The sequence below is a fragment of the Lactuca saligna genome, chromosome 5, assembly GCF_052625555.1.
Source record: "Lactuca saligna cultivar CGN05327 chromosome 5, ASM5262555v1, whole genome shotgun sequence".
Classification (NCBI taxonomy): Eukaryota; Viridiplantae; Streptophyta; class Magnoliopsida; order Asterales; family Asteraceae; genus Lactuca; species Lactuca saligna.
The window spans coordinates 51,672,018-51,677,450 of record NC_136421.1 but is presented as its reverse complement, the minus strand read 5'-3'; positions in this window follow the sequence as shown (position 1 = coordinate 51,677,450).

Here is a 5,433-nt window from a genome sequence, read left to right as displayed (position 1 = left end):
ATACTACTCAAAGGAAATGACATCCCAAATCTGCAGGAAATTAACTGCTGGCTTGGGAAGTGTTTCTCTATGAAGGACCTAGGAGAAGCTGCCTATATTCTAGGGATAAGGATTTTGAGAAACCGGAGTAAAAGACTAATTGGACTTCGTCAAAGTACCTACTTGGACAAGGTGCTGAAGAGATTCAGCATGCATAACTCCAAGAAAGGAGAGTTACCTATCCAGAGTAATGCCAGTTTAAGTAAAGCTCAGAGCCGAAGTACTGAAGCTGAGATAGCAGAAATGAGTCAAGTACCTTATGCTTCGGCTGTAGGATCAATCATGTATGCTATGGCGTGTACTCAACCTGAGGTAGCCTTTGCCTTGAGCATGGTTAGCAGGTATCAGGGGAACCTTGGCAAGGCACACTGGACTGCGGTAAAGAATATCCTCAAGTACCTACGGAGGACTAAGGACTGGGTCCTTACCCTCGGTGGGAGTGATGACTTGAGAGTTGTAGGGTATTGTGATGCTGGTTTCCAGACTGGTAGGGATAATTTCCGCTCTCAGTCTGGCTGGGTCTTCACCCTAAACAGAGGAGCAATCACTTGGAAGAGTTCCAAGCAGGAGACAGTGGCTGATTCCACTTGTGAATTAGAGTATATAGCAGCAAGAAAGGCAGTAAAGGAGGCTATATGGCTGAAGAACTTCATAGGAGACCTTGGAGTAGTACCATCTATAAAGGAGCCCATGGAAATTTTCTGTGATAGTGAAAGTGCTTTTGCCTTGGCTAAGGAACCAAGGGATCACGGGAGATCCAGATACATCGACAGAAAATATCATTTTATCAGACATCGCATAGAAGAAGGAATCCTCGTGGCAAAGAGGGTATCATCGGATTAGAACCCAACAGATCCCCTCACGAAGGGACTGAGTAGTGTTAAGCATCTCTAGCATGCTCGGAGCATAAGGCTGAAGTATGATATAAGTTTTAGTAGTTAGATAAATTATGAAATTTGTAAAGTGTAATTGACATTTCATGATGAATAAAAGTTGTGTTTATTTTATGAGTAAAGTGTTACTATCTTTTGTCAATCGTTTACTACAATTTCTTTTGCATGTTTTGACTTCCAGAATAGTATTTTGTGGTTTCACATATTATTCAAACTTTCCACAGTCAGTCATATGTTGGAAGTAGATATGAAGTAAGACTGTCATGAAGTTGGTTGTTGGTGTCAGGATATAAGACAACACTTCATGAGTGATCATAAGTTCCGAGGATTGGAATCAACCCACGCTCACTGGAATCACTTCATGGAAATTTATCTCGAGTGATCGTGAGACGGTAATATCATATAAGTCTTTAAACCTAGAGATATGATTTGTTTCCTATGAATTGATTATGCATCGATTGTACGAAAATGGATTGGTAACTCGATGTTATAAAACGTGCTTTTGTGTATAATTCAACTAGTAGTAGAACAAACATATGAGTTGAAGTTTATCTGTTCCTTCTTGGATTAGAAGCTGATATCTGGGCCCCTTGATGATTTTGTTTTGACCTATGTATCGGGCCCAGTCAGAGCTAAGTTGATGTGTTCAATTAAGTTCTTTGTCAAACAAATCGGGAATCGGGAAACAAACTGCTGGACAACAAGTAAGATATTGTTCCATGTAATTGTCCGGCTGATATCTTGAACAGAGGATTATATGATCACTTATCTTAAATGGCGTATCAACATCTTCCCAGTTCCGAGAGACCTTGAAAGAGCTACGATTTCCAATTGGTTCCTGAAGTATTGCAGTGATAGTTATTAGACTTATCCAAGTGGGAGACTGTTGGATAAAGTGTCTAAGTCCATAACTATTTCTGGTAAATACTTGACCCGACCCAGCGTGGTCCATTTGGGTTGCATGGCATCATGAAATTGAATAAACTAAATGAGAGAAATAACACTTATGGTTATTAATATATTATAAGTTCTAATATAATAATAATGTTATTTAATTAGTTTTGATCAAGAATTAATTTAGAATTAATTAAGTGATCAAAAGATAACTAATTAGATATATGGGTAGATTAAGTAATCTTCCATATCTTATATAGTGGGCTAAGAGGCTCCATGGATTGTCAAGTTGGGTTCCACCCACAGGATGCTCCATGGAGTTAACCCATGGATCAAGAAATGAAGAGTCATGGAACATTAGGGTTTACCTAATGCAACACACTATATAACCAATGTAACTCTCCCTAAAATCGGATATACTAAGAAATAAGAGGGCTTGGCCGATTTTGCATGTGTTAGAGTATGCTCTCAAGTTTATTCTTCGCATTTGGTGTTGTGTGAAGCATTTGAGGCATCACACTTGAGGTGCTAGGCTCACAAGGTTTCAAGGAACACTTTCAACATCAAGGTATGTAGTTCTATCTTTTAAACAGAGAAAATTGTACCCCATGTATGCTAGATAGGTTCATAACCTTGGAAAACAACTTTGCATGATTACTAGACAAACATATATCCAAGGTTATTAGGGTTGCATGTACACTTAAGAAGTGTTAGAATGCTCAAAACCCATCAAAAACAATTGGGGAATGAACTTTGAAAAGAAGGTGGGATTCAACAAAGGCAAACTAAAATGTTTCAATTGCCATGAACCTGGTCAGTTTGCCAGTGAATGTCTAAAACTAGACAAGAGGTTAAACAGTGAAAGAACCATGGTGCAAGTTTGAAGTAGCAGGGGAGCTGTCACAAATACCCAGACATAAAATCTTGTAGTGGTGGCTCAGTCGTTAGACTGGGAAGACCAGATGCAAACCCTGAACATTTCAGAACCTGAAAATGCGCATCTTGCCCAGATTGACGATACCCCAAAAGGAGAAGCTGAAGTGGACCCAGAGGTGGAAATAATGGAACTAAAATTCGCGTTCATGGTGAAGACCACCCTAGAACCTACAAAGCCAGAGGTTAGTGAAATTTCTTGTTCTCAAACTTGTATTAACATTGTTAAATTTTTACGTGAGCAAATTGAATTGATAAAGAGAGAGAACGAGGAACTTAAGTATGAGAGATAAACCCTTAGGAAAGGCTAGAAAACTTTAAAAGAAGAAGAAGAGGCCAAGACTAAGGACTTTAAGAAACTACATGAGGACTATAGTAACAAGTGTGTCAATTATCGATATCTTCAGAAAAAACTTACTGTTGTAACTAAGGAACTTGACACATTGAAAAATCATTTTGAAAATGATAATTTTCATTTTAAAAAATATGATGTGTCAAATGACAAAGTTGAAATAATGATTGAGAAACAAATGAAGTGGAAGGATCAAAAGAAAGTTGGTATAGGTTATCAGAGTGTCCATCCCCTATTCAATCATTATTACACTGCTAAACCTTTGACTTAGGAGGAGATTGACCGAGAGCCATCTATGGTTTATGGTAAACCAGCTATTGGACATGCATCAGAAAGTATTACTATGAAGTTAGATACTAACATTTCCACTTCCCATGCATATTTTTCGGTAAGCAAGGGAAAGTAAGAGGATGGAAAAATTGAGTCTGATAATAATTTTGTGTCTAAATTTGGTGTTCCTATTTTAAACAGTGATAAGTCTGTGTCTGTTAACAGTGTTTTTATTTGTGATGATTTGGTTTCAAACTCTAATATTTTTGATAATTGTGGTGTTGTTTTTGTGAAATCTACGAAATATGACACTTACACATCCACACCTTCTACACCTATCACACAACTTGACTCCTACACTTGCACGTGTAAGAAAGTAGTAGAGTAAAAAAGAGCACAAATTCTGATAAAGGTGGTACCAGTTGTAATGATAAAAAGAAAATATGTTTCAAATATGGTACTACTGGTTACATTGTTCGCAACTATCCTATTAGGGCATTTGTACATTTTTCAACACTGAGAAGAGAAAATGAGTCACGAGGATGGTCTCTAAAGAAAAGTCCTCGAGATCTCATCTTTGTGATGCTGATCACAAAGTTTATAATGATAAGAAAAGGGCTGATACTAAAATGAACAAACAGGTTTTCACTAAACCAGCCACAGGTGCTTTTTCGAAATCGAATACGGCTAAGCCAAAGTCGATTTCGTCAAAGGGTGCGTCTGGATCTTCAACTAATCCTAGAAAAAAATATAAACGCCCAAAGCAAAAAGAAAGTATCTATAAATTACCTGTGAATTCTTCAAAACCTAATTATCAGTGAGTGCCCAAATCTATTCTTGTCCAATCATCGTCATCATCTGAAGGTGCATCTGATTGTAATTGAAAATTGAAAAATCAAAAGGATAAACCTGTGAATGTTAAGGGTAAACCCAGGGTTGAAATGATATGGGTCCCCAAATCTAAATGATCACGCTCATTGTGCAGGAACAGCTGCGGAGGAATGTCGCCAGACCATGATATGTTGAAAACGGTTGTTCCCGGCACATGACAGGAGATATTTCCTAGTTGCATAACATTCGAAATTTTAATGGGGGATATGTTTCCTTTGCGGGAGGGGATGGAGGAAAGATCACTCAAAATGGAACAGTTTCTAATGGAGTGCTAAGCTTCGAGAATGTCAACTACGCACCCGCGTTAAAGCACAATTTGTTGAGCGTCTCTCAAATTTGTGACAAGGGCAACTCGACACATTTTACTGATAAAGAATGTCTAATTTTGAAGCCATGCATTATCATCCCTGACGAATGGATTCTGGTAAAATCGAAATGAGTCAGCAATGCATATATCATTGACATGAACAACGATCTTCCTGAACAAGTCACCTGTCTCTTCTAAAAGGTTTCCGAGCATAATGCTATGTTGTGGCACCGTCTGCTCGAACATGCTAACGCAAAGAACCTGAATCGACTTGTAAAGAATGAAATAGTGTGCGGGCTTCCTGTCAAGGATTTAATGTCGTTTGAAAAGTATATGGCCTGCGCTCAAGGAAAACATCTCAGAAAGTCACACCTGCCAAAATAGGTTAATTCAATCAACCAGGTGCTCCAATTGTTGCATATGGACTTATTTGGTTCGGTCAACTTCCTCAACATCAACAGAAATTCATGTTGCTTGGTGGTGATAGATGATTTATCATGGTTTACATGGTTCTTTTTCTTGTCCACCAAGGATGGGATTGCTGACCTGATAAAGAAGTTTGTTGTGATGATAGAGAACCAGACCAATCACTAGGTGAAGGTGCTTAGAACTGACAATGGGATGAAATTCAAGAATGCCATTATCGATCATTTTTGTGTTGAAAAAAGGATACTGCATCAATACAGTGTCGTTCGTACACCGCAGCAAAATGGTGTTGCTGAGCGGCAGAACCGAACTCTACAAGATGCTGCAAGTATGATGTTGTGTGACTCTAAACTTCCAGTTTTCTTTTGGGCCAAGGAAACAAACACGGCATGCTATGTTCAAAATTGCGTTCTGATCAACAAAGCTCA